The following is a 12,406-nucleotide window of genomic DNA, read 5'->3' as shown; positions in this document are numbered from 1 at the left end:
GGCGTTGAACGCCCAAAACATGCAGCGTTTGGGCGTTCAAACGCCAGGATGGTGGGGAGGAGGTGAATTCGTTTTTACTTCATATTTTTCATCCTAATTTTAATTTTCATGTGTCAATTCATGATTTCTTGCATAAATATGTTAAGAACCCTGATTTCTAAAATCCCTAATTTCTAAAAACCCTACTTTAAAAATATCAAATGTATCTTAATCCATAAACACAAATTCTTTTTCAATTCAATTCAAATCTTTTTCAAAATTAATCATTAACTTTTCATCTAATCATTATCTTTTTCAAAATTCAAATTTATCTTTTTCAAATATCTTTCATATCTTTTCAATTTTAAACTGTATCTTTTCATATCATACTTATCTTTTCCAAATCAATCTTTTTTATCATATCTTTTCTAAATTTTCGAACCCACCCCCCCTCTCCCTTTAAATATGGGTTCGGCCTTCCCCCCCCTCCCATCAACAGTTGCACCTAGCTCTCCTTTTCTCCCTCTCCTTTCTTTTCTTTTTGCTTGAGGACAAGCAAACCTCTAAGTTTGGTGTGTTTATCCGTGATCACTAAGATCATGGCTCCTAAAGGAAAACAACCCACTCCAAGTGGCAAGAAAGAGAGCGTTCTAAAACCACTTTGGAATCAAGGGAAGTTCTTAACTAAAGAACATTCAGACCATTATTACAAAATAATGGGTCTAAGATCAGTGATCCCGGAAGTTAGATTCGATCTGAAAGAAGACGAATATCCGGAGATCCAGGAGCAAATTCGAATCAGGAACTGGGAGATCCTAGCTAATCCTGAAACGAAAGTGGGAAGGAATATGGTCCAGGAGTTCTATGCTAATATGTGGCAAACAGACAGGCAAAGACTATCTGGATCTGCTCTCTATGACTATCGGACCTTGGTCAGAGGAAAGATTGTTCATACCCACCCTGACAAGATCAGGGAGATCTTAAAGCTACCTCAGCTGAAAGATGATCCAGACTCCTTCAATAGGAGAATGATGAGAACAGACAAGGGCCTGGATAAGATTCTAGAGGATATATGTATCCCTGGAGCCAGGTGGACCACCAGCACGAAGGGTGTCCCAAATCAACTCAAAAGAGAAGATCTCAAACCAGTCGCCAGAGGATGGCTGGACTTCATTGAGCATTCTCTGCTGCCCACTAGCAACCGTTCTGAAGTCACTATTAGAAGAGCAGTGATGATCCATTGCATCATGATGGAAAAAGAAGTGGAAGTTCATCAACTAATTTCAACTGAATTTTACAAAATTGCAAACAAAAATTCCAAAGATGCCAGGTTGGCTTATCCAAGCTTGATTTCTATGCTCTGCAAGGACGCTGGAGTAAGGATGGGAATAACTGAGTATATCTCAGTTGAGCGACCAATCACCAAAGCATCAATGGAAAAACAACAAGCACAGGATGACCCCATCAAGAAGAGAACACAGGAATTTCTCCCAGAAATCCCTCAATCTGAATACTGGGAGTATCTTGAAACATCTATTACCAAGATGCAAGAAGCTATGGAACAAATAAAGAAAGAACAGAAGGAACAAAGTAGCATTCTTTGCTATTTGCTTAAAGAACAGGAGGAGCAAGGGCGTGATTTAAGGGAATTGAAGCGCCAGAAATTATCTCTTGAAGGACCAAGTACCCCGCAGATTAGAGGAACATCCACTTCCCAGAACAAAAGTTGTTAAATTCTAATTTTTGCTTTAACTCTGTGATAGTTGTCATTATAGGAGTTTCCCTTAGAAAGTAGATATAAGTAGTAGTAATTAGCATACCTATTTTTGATTTTATCTCCAATTAAGCTATAATTTAATTTTCTCATCATCATTAAACATGAATAAAATAGAAGAATTTCTTTAGAATAGGAGTCAATAATTTTCGAGTTTTTAATAAGAAAAATTCTAATTATTTACATGTGGTGGCAATGCTTTCTGTCTTCTGAATGAATGCTTGAACAGTGCATATGTCTTTTGAATTTGATGTTTAAGACTGTTAAACATGTTAGCTCTTGAAAGAATGATGAACATGAGACATGTTATTGATAATCTGAAAAATCATAAAAATGATTCTTGAAGCAAAAAAAAGCAGCAAAGAACAAAGCTTGCAGAAAAAAAAAGAGAAGAGAATATAGAGAAAGAAAAAGAGAAAGCAAGCAGAAAAAGCCAAAGCTCTTAAAACCAAAAGGCAAGAGCAAAAAGCCAATAGCCCTTAAAACCAAAAGGCAAGGGTAATAAAAAGGATCCAAGGCTTTGAGCATCAGTGGATAGGAGGGCCTAAAGGAATAAAATCATGGCCTAAGCGGCTAAACCAAGCTATCCCTAACCATGTGCTTGTGGCGTGAAGGTGTCAAGTGAAAACTTGAGACTGAGCGGTTAAAGTCAAGGTCCAAAGCAAAAAGAAGAGTGTGCTTAAGAACTCTGGACACCTCTAATTGGGGACTTTAGCAAAGCTGAGTCACAATCTAAAAATGTTCACCCAATTATGTGTCTGTGGCATTTATGTATCCGGTGGTAATACTGGAAAACAAAGTGCTTAGGGCCACGGCCAAGACTCATAAAGTAGCTGTGTTCAAGAATCATCATACTGAAATAGGAGAATCAATAACACTATCTGAATTCTAAGTTCCTATAGATGCCAATCACTCTGAGCTTCAATGGATAAAGTGAGGTGCCAAAACTGTTCGGAAGCAAAAAGCTACTAGTCCCGCTCATCTAATTAGAATCTGAGCTTCACTCAAAAACTCTGAGACATTATTGCTTCTTGACTTATTAATATTCTATTTTATTTATCTAGTTTCTTCGGGACAAGCAACAGTTTAAGTTTGGTGTTGTGATGAGCGGATATTTTATACGCTTTTTGGGGTTAATTTCATATAGTTTTTAGTATGTTTTAGTTAGTTTCTAGTTTATTTTCATTAGTTTCTAGGAAAAATTCATATTTCTGGACTTTACTATGAGTTTGTGTATTTTTCTGTAATTTCAGGTATTTTCTGGCTGAAATTGAGGGAGCTGAGCAAAAATCTGATTCAGGCTGAAAAAGGACTGCTGATGCTGTTGGATTCTGACCTCTCTGCACTCGGAATGGAATTTCTGGAGCTACAGGAGTTCAAATGGCTCGCTTCTAATTGCGTTGGAAAGTAGACATCCAGGGATTTCCAGTAATATATAATAGTCCATACATTGCTCAAGGATAGATGACATAAACTGGCGTTCAACGCCAGTTCCATGTTGCAGTCTGGCGTCCAGCGCTAGAAACAAGTTACAAGTTGGAGTTCAACGCCAGAAAAGGATCCAAAGCTGGCGTTGAACGCCCAAAACAGCCCTATGCACGTGATTAGCTTAAGTCTCAGTCCCAGCACACACCAAGTGGGCCCCAGAAGTGGATTTCTGCACTATCCATCTTAGTTTACTCATTTTCTGTAAACCTAGTTTACTAGTCTAGTATTTAAACAACTTTGAGAGACTTATTTTGTATCTCATGACATTTTAGATCTGAAATTTGTACTCTTTGACGGCATGAGTCTCTAAACTCCATTGTTGGGGGTGAGGAGCTCTGCTGTGTCTCGATGAATTAATGCAAGTATTCATGTTTTCCATTCAAACATGCGTGTTCCTCTCTAAGATATCCATTCGCACTTCAATATGAATGTAATGAACGTGACAATCATCATCATTCCATCACGAACGCGTGCCTGACAACCACTTCCGTTCTACCGTAGAATGAATGAATATCTCTTAGATTCCTTAATCAGAATCTCCGTGGTATAAGCTAGATTGATGGCGGCATTCATGAGAATCCGGAAAGTCTAAACCTTGTCTGTGGTATTCCGAGTAGGATTCTGGGATTGAATGGCTGTGACGAGCTTCAAACTCGAGAGTGCTGGGCGTAGTGACAGACGCAAAAGGATAGTGAATCCTATTCCGGTACGATTGAGAACCTGCAGATGATTAGCCGTGCGGTGACAGCACACTTGGACCCTTTTCACTGAAAGGATGGATGGTAGCCATTGACAACGGTGATCCACCAACACACAGCTTGCCATAGGAGGACGTGCGTGCATGAACAAGAGGACAGAGGAAAGCAGAGATTCAGAAGACAAAGCATCTCCAAAACTCCAACATATTCTCCATCATTGCATACAAGTATAATTTGTGTTCTGCCTTTTTATTCCTTGCAATCAAATTTGATAAGTGAATTATTTTATTATTTTTCTGACTAAGAGTTACAAGATAACCATAGATTGCTTCAAGCCAACAATCTCCGTGGGATCGACCCTTACTCACGTAAGGTATTACTTGGACGACCCAGTACACTTGCTGGTTAGTTATGCGAATTTGTGAAGAATTGTGATTTCCAATTTCGTGCACCATTTATTAATTTCTACATGTTTTAGTTTTTGTTACCAAGAGTATATATATATTTGAGTTTGTCTTTAGTTTATGAGTTTTAAGTTCAGTTAACTATTTATAAAGATGAGTTTTCTTTTTAGTGTTTTATCCTTACAAAAAATTAGGATCCATACTAATTTTATAAAATTCTTTTGCTATGTACTTGGATTATGTTAAAACCCAAATTATGTTTGAAGATTTTAGACAAAAAAAAAGGTGGCAGTTGTTATAACTAATGTTAGTTTATGTTAATTAGTTTTATTTTCATTATCTTACATGTGCATTATTCATAAATTAGGTTATAATTGTATGATCAAATGAAAATATTTGAGTATATTTTACAATAATAATAATAATAAGTTAAATTTACAGGTAATTTTTAGCCTTGAGGATAATGAGATGATTGCTTACATTTTTTCGTTATGTTTTACGTTATTTATCTATTATTTATAGTCAAAAGCTATTAAATTTTATTCTGGTATATTTAATATTTAAGGTCATGGTAATAATTATTTCAAATGGTCCTTGTTAAAGAATTCTAGATAAGAGAAAATGAGCATGTTAATTTTTTTTAATGACAATTTCTGTTTTTAATTTTTATAACTGTTCAATTGTCTTTTTAAAAGGTGCGGTCAAATCTTCAATTTGTTGTTTTGCTTTGCTCCTCGGTTATTGTCTTTGTCTTGTTGCTTGGGATTTTGATTTACAACTGTTGTATGTATTTTATTTACGTTGTATGTTTGTTGCTGTTCAGTTTTCTTTGCCTATAGTGTTGTTGTTTCCTATTGTTTTCTTTAACTTCATGTCCTAGTGTTATTATTTTGGTTTATAAATATTATAAACTTTAGGCCTTGTATGTTCTTTCTCTTCTTTGATTTTGAAAGATTGTGTCTTATTTGATTGTGTTCCTAGTCATTCTCTTAAATCTTTGTGAACATTGTCATGGACTATAGTGGCCATCTCTTGTGAACTTTGCACTTATTTGATTCAACTGGAACTTGTTTCGACCTAATACTTCATTTTTTCTTTTATTGTTTCTATCAAAGTTCTTTGATTCAGATTTTCTTATTAGGATGTAATTGACTCTTTTTATGGCGCACTTCATTGTTTTTGTACATCATTGCTTAATTATGATCCTACACATCCTTTCGAATCCTTGCGAACCTAATCTGTGATGTTACTCTTCTCTTCCTAAGTTTTGTATCATTTTGGGTAAAACCCGAGTTTGTTTCAATGTCACGTGCAATTTCTAGATATAGCAAGCGATACACTAGTTCTTTAGGACACAGCTTATGCTGAAGTTCAGAAAATTGTAATTCTAAAGCTTGACATAAGACTGGTTGCTACCATGGACACAGACAACAGAACCAAGGAGATTACGAAGTAAGATTGAATTTTGAGGAGATTGATGATCGAAGGCTTTGTATATCTGAGTTGTCTAGGGAATGGGAGTCAGTGAATGTCAACTGCATCATTTTAACACACCTATGTTATAACTTTTGCACCTGATTATACTTCTTTCTCATGCTTGGGAAAAGGCAAAAACCATGTAACATTTTTTATACTGTATCAATTTTCGAGGGCGAAAATTTTTCCGAGGGGGGTAGAATGTAATATCCCAAGGTTTTGTTTTGAAACATTTTAGATTTACCCTTATCAAAATACCTATTCTACCCTCATTCCTTTTATCAAACCATAACCCTAATCTCAAAATAAAACTCACCCTCCCTCCTACACACATACACACACAATTCAGAGAAAGAGGGAGAATGAGCGGAAGCACAGAAAAGAGAAAGGGGAGAGTGAGGGAACGGAGAAGAGAAAAGAGGAAGGGGAGACTGTCCACTGTCACTGCCATCGCCTTGGAGCACGCCGGCGTCGCGCCTCACCGCCGTGGAGCCGTTGTCCCACGCGTCGCCGCCGGCGCTGACGAAGAGGGGAGAAAGTGAGACGTTGAGGCAGAGAGCTGCTGCTGCGGGAAACGCGATGGAGGAGAGGACGCCGCCAGCTCTTTCACGCCTGGTTGCTGCCTAGCACGCCGTCGGAGACCGCTGTTCCCTCACCACTGTTGCATCGCCGTTGATGAAGCTGTTGCCACCGCCGTGAGCCGCGAACAGAGGAGGGAGAAGGAGGCAAGTTCGTGAGGGAGAAGAAGCAGCGCTGCCACCTTGCTGCCATACCTCCTTGCTGCCGTCGAGCTGTCCGCTGCCAGTGTTGCCGTTCTGGTTTGCTCTTTTCCCTTGAATCCGTTTCACTTCCATACCCTGCCATTCTGATTTTATTGAACCTCTGCTTTACCTTGGATTTTCCAGCACTATTTCTTGTTGTCTTCCATTCAATTTGAATCCAATATTTTCTCTGGGTGCTATGATTATTGACGTTGCAATAAGAAATGGATGCTGCTATTGTTGCAGTCGCAACTTTCCGCTGCCCGGTCCAAATCCTGTGACTTTTCATTTCCTTCTACATCAGTCCTCCTCACCCGTTAATTTCGCACTTCGAGTTTGGTCTCTTCGGTCCCTTAGGACCACGTTGTGAGTAGACTTTACATTTATAATTGTTTGATTGTGTATCTATAATTATTTTGACATATATCTATTATGATCTCTGAATTATACTCACTATATTTGCCTTGAACGATTTTAAATTGGTTAGAATAATTGATTTATTAAAATTAAATAATTCATTTTTATGAAGGTTATACTTTCGGAACTATACATGAGACCATATATATATTTTTTTGATGAAGTTTTGCATTATTTTAAATTGTTTGATCTTACTTGAATATCTGTTTTTGAGACTATATATATTTTTGATGAAGTTTTGCTTTATTCTAAAATATTTGATTTTACTTGAATACTGTTTTTGAAGCATCGAAGTATTTGTTGGTATTCACTTGGTTTAAGGATTGTGAAATATGTTTGAAATGTCTTATAATTGAAAAAGTATGATTGAAAAAGATTCTGATGAGAAAGTATAACATGATTTGATTTGATTCGATACCTTATATATTTGAAAGATCAAAGATTTGTTGTATTTGAAATTATATGTTTTGAATTGGTTTGGGAGGCTCGTATTAGAAAACCGTAGTTAACGGCGGTTATGACGTTAACTTAGATGCATCTAACTCAGACTCCAGCTAGCAGGGGTGTTGCTAGCCTAACGTGTAGGCCACACGTTAGATCTGTTATTCCGTACGGACACACTAAAGGAAAGGGCTACCCATAGAGGTGGAGCCGCCCAAGTGTGGACTTTTGATTTGATTTCTGTATGAGAACTCCCTTATTGATTCACTTATTATTATTATTATTATCAACTACTGTTTTCTAATTAAAATTACTTTGATAATAATGTTTATATGGTCTTATGTGGATTATAGATGTATTGTCTAGTCACTGAGTTGCAAAACTCATCCCTTTTTCTAAAAATATTTTAGGAACAAATGCTTGACTATGTGAGACATCCTAATCAAGAGTCACGATCTGCAATGAGTATCTATTTTTGTCAAATTTCTAGATGTATATGCTTCATATGTCACAGGCAGGATCCAACCATTCTTAATTATTTTAATTTTTTTTTTTGTTAAATATATATAACTATTTATTTTAGAACTTGTAAAATATTTGTAATTTTCTTATTCAACTTATATTTGAGTTTGTTAGGCATGCTAGGGGGTTATTTTCCTAAGCGCCAGTTATGGCTCATTTTGGGTCGTGACAAGATGCATCTAGGTTAACGTCATAACCGCCGTTAACTACGATTTTCTAATACGAGGCTCCCAAACCAATTCAAAACATATAATTTCACATACAACAAATCTTTGATCTTTCAAATATATAAGGTATCGAATAAAATCAAATCAGATAATACTTTCTCATCCAAATCATATTCAATCCTATTTCTCAATCTTAAAGCATTTCAAACATATTTCATAATTCCAAAATAAGTGAGTACCAACAAAATTTCAATGCTTCAAAAATACATATTCGAGTAGAATCAAATGCTTTAAAATAATATAAAACTTCTTCAAACATACATATAGTCTCATAAAAATATATAGTCTCATGTGCATATTAGAATGAGCTTAACAATGATAAATATTTAGTTCTAATAACTCAATTAGTAAAACCAATTTAAAATCCTTTGATAATAATCATTGTAAGTATAACTAAATTCAAAGCACCGTATATAAAAAAACATTTATAGACGTAAAGCCAAACAATTATAAATGTAAAGCCTACTCACAACTTGGTCCCAAGGGACCGAAGAAACTGAAACCGGAGTGCCAAATTAAAAGGGTGAAGATGGTTGGAATAGAATGGAACAAAAGAGCACAGAATTTGGACCGGGGCAGCGGCAGCCCCGACAAGCAGGCAGAACAGCAAACCGAGACGTAACGGAGCGGAAGCAGCAAACTAGTGGCACACAGCAACAACGGCTAAAGGCAGAGCAACGACAGCATCATCAATGGCAGTGGTAAAACAGTGGCAGAAACAAAACAGTATAAACAACCACTAACCAGGCTAGAATGGTGGTAAAACATAACTGACAAAGGTGCGAAGCGATTCCTGTGGCATTTTCAAAAGGGCAAGGACAGTGGCGGAAGACTCCAGTGAAGGAAGAATATAGGACATTGCTGGAGCAAGCTGGCAGAGGCTTCAGCGGTGGTTTTTCTGGCGACAACAACGCCATGCAGCTCGACGGCAGCCTCCTTCCACAATAACAGCAGCGGCGGTGGCAACACCCACCACCAACACCCCCTTGCCAGCAACAAGCTCCATCCCGTTTTCCTTCCCCTTTCTCGAAGTCTTTCTCTTTGGGCTCCTCGGCAGCAGCGACAACTTGGTGGCAGCAAAGGCAACACCTCCTCCCTCTTCTTCGTCGTGGTCTCCTTCTCTGTCTTAAGCAGTCGCTCTCTTTCTCTCGCACGTGCATCACTCTCCTTTCTCGCGCCTCTCTGTGAGTTCCATTTGCGACTGCGACGGCAGACCTCCCTCTGCCGATGCTGTCTTCCTCTCTCCTCCTCTTCTCTCCTCTGATCCCCTCATTCTCCTTTCTCTCTTTTGATCTCTGTGTGCGTGGGTGTTTGTAGGAGAGTGAGGGTGGGTTTAATTTGGGGATTAGGGTTAGGGTTTGGTAAAAAGAATAAGGGTATTATAGGGATTTTACATTCTACCCTCCTTACAAAAATTTTCGCCCTCGAAAATTGGTATAATCTACAAGACTTTACATGGTTTTAGCACTTTACCAAACATGAGAAAGAGTGTATAACGAAGTGCAAAAGTTACAAGATAGGTTTCTGTTAAGAGGATGCGGTTGACATTCACCGACCCTCGTTCTCTTGACAACTCAGATTTACATAGCACTCTCCACTTCGTTCGTCAATCTCCTCAAAATACAATCTTACTTCATAATGTCCTTGGTTTTGTAGTATATATCCATGGAAGCAACCAGTCCTAAGTCATGTTTTAGAATTACAACTTTCCGAACTTCAGGTTCGATAAGCTATGTCCTAATGAACTAACGTATTGTTTGCTATCTGAGAATCGCACGTGACACCAAAACAAGCACAAGTTTACTCAAAAGGATTCAAAGCTTAGGAAGAGAAGAACAAATATCACAGATGAGGTTCACAAGAATTCAGTCCACAATCCACAAATTCAAATACAGTTCTATAAAAGGAATAAGATAATAATTCACGGCAAAAACATATCGAATCTTCTAGATAATGGATGAAATCTTGAAATCGAAAACCATAGAAAACAACATGAAAATGAAGAAGATTAAAGCAAATATTCACAAAAGTGAGAAAGATTAGAACTAGCTACAAGGCAGGAATCGCGAACTGGAACTGAAACTGAAACCTGCAAAAACACGTTTGAGAAAATCTACTAAAGGATAAGTCAAAATTGGGTAAAAAAAGGACAAGAGTAGTAAGAAGTGGCAGATGACAGATGATCACAGTAATCAGAAGACAACAATGACATAGAGGACAAAGAGGATATTCCTATAGGCCTTTGATAGTGCCACAATTTGTACAAATAGGCGCGCTTCTATTTATACAACTGTGATCCTACCATAGGACACTTGCTCCATATTACACAGATTAAACCTAAACTCTGATACCACTTTGTCATAGCCCAAAACGAGCCATGATCGGCGCTCAGGAAAATAATCCCTAGCAAGCCTAACCGACTCAAAGATAAATTCAATAAGGAAATTACAAATATTTTAAAATAACTTTACAGTTTTTAAAATGAATAATTACATATTTTTAACAAACGGTAAAATAAATAAATATGAATGGATCCTGCCTGTGACATATGGAGCATATACATCTAGGACTCGACAAAAATAGATACTCATTGCAGATCGTGACTCTTGATTAGAAAGTCTCACATAGTCAAGTATTTGTTCCTGAAAAATATTTTTGGAAAAAGGGGTGAGTTTTGCAACTGAGTAACTAGACAATACATCTATAATTCACATGAGACCATATAAACATTATTATCAAAGTAATTTAAATTAGAAAATAGCAGTTGATAATAATAAGTGAATCAATAAGGGAGTTCTCATACAGAAATCAAATCAAAAGTCCACACTTGGGCGGCTCCACCTCTAAGGTTAGCCCTTTCCTCTAGTGTGTCTGTACGGAATAACAGATCCAACGTGTGGCCTACACGTTAGGCTAGCAACGCCCCTGCTAGCTGAGGTCTGAGCCAGATGCATCTAGGTTAACATCATAACCGCCGTTAACTACGGTTTTCTAATACAAGCCTCCCAAACCAATTCAAAACATATAATTTCACATACAACAAATCTTTGATCTTTCAAATATATAAAGTATCGAATAAAATCAAATCAGATAATACTTTCTCATCCAAATCGTATTCAATCCTATTTCTCAATCTTAAAGCATTTCAAATATATTTCATAATTCCAAAATAAGTGAGTACCAACAAAATTTCAATGCTTCAAAAATACATATTCGAGTAGAATCAAATGCTTTAAAATAATATAAAACTTCTTCAAACATACATATAGTCTCATAAAAATATATAGTCTGATGTGCATATTAGAATGAGCTTAACAATGATAAATATTTAGTTCTAATAACTCAATTAGTAAAACCAATTTAAAATCCTTTTATAATAATCTTTGTAAGTATAACTAAATTCAAAGCACCGCATATAAAAAAATATTTATAAACGTAAAGCCAAACAATTATAAATGTAAAGTCTACTCACAACTTGGTCCCAAGGGACCGAAAAAACTGAAACTGGAGTGCCAAATTAAAAGGGTGAAGATGGTTGGAATAGAATGGAACAAAAGAGCACAGAATTTGGACCGGGGCAGCGGTAGCTCTGACAAGCAGGCAGAACAGCAAACTGAGAAGTAACAGAGCGGAAGCAGCAAACTAGTGGCACACAGCAACAACGGCCAAAGGCAGAACAACGACAGCATCATCAATGGCAGTGGTAAAACAGTGGCAAAAACAAAACAGTATAAACAACCACTAACCAGGCTAGAACGGCGGAACAGAATTGACAAAGGTGCGAAGCGATTCCTGCGGCATTTTCAAAAGGGCAAGGACAGTGGCGGAAGACTCCAGTGAAGGAAGAATAGAGGACATTGCTGGAGCAAGCTGGCAGAGGCTCTAGCGGTGGTTTTTCTGGCGACAACAATGCCACACAGCTCGACGGCAGCCTCCTTCCACAATAACAGCAGCAGCGGTGGCAACACCCACCACTAGGAGTGGAAATAGGCCAGGCCAGGCCAGGCTTTGCTCTTAACAGGCCTGGCCTGTCATACAGTTGATTGGCCTGAGCCTGGCCTGCAGCCTGTTATAGGCTCTTTATAAAGTACTAGGCCTGACCTGTTATTTAGCCTGGCCTGGCCTGAAGCCTGTTAAAAGGCCTGATAATTTTTTTTTACAAAAATAAAAATATTATTTAAAAAAAATATTTTTTAATAAAAATAGTTATATGTAATAT

This window comes from Arachis ipaensis, chromosome B4, assembly GCF_059453495.1.
Source record: "Arachis ipaensis isolate K30076 ecotype BB chromosome B4, ASM5945349v1, whole genome shotgun sequence".
NCBI lineage: Eukaryota > Viridiplantae > Streptophyta > Magnoliopsida > Fabales > Fabaceae > Arachis > Arachis ipaensis.
The sequence above is the reverse complement of the archived record's forward strand: the minus strand, read 5'-3'. Positions refer to the sequence as shown.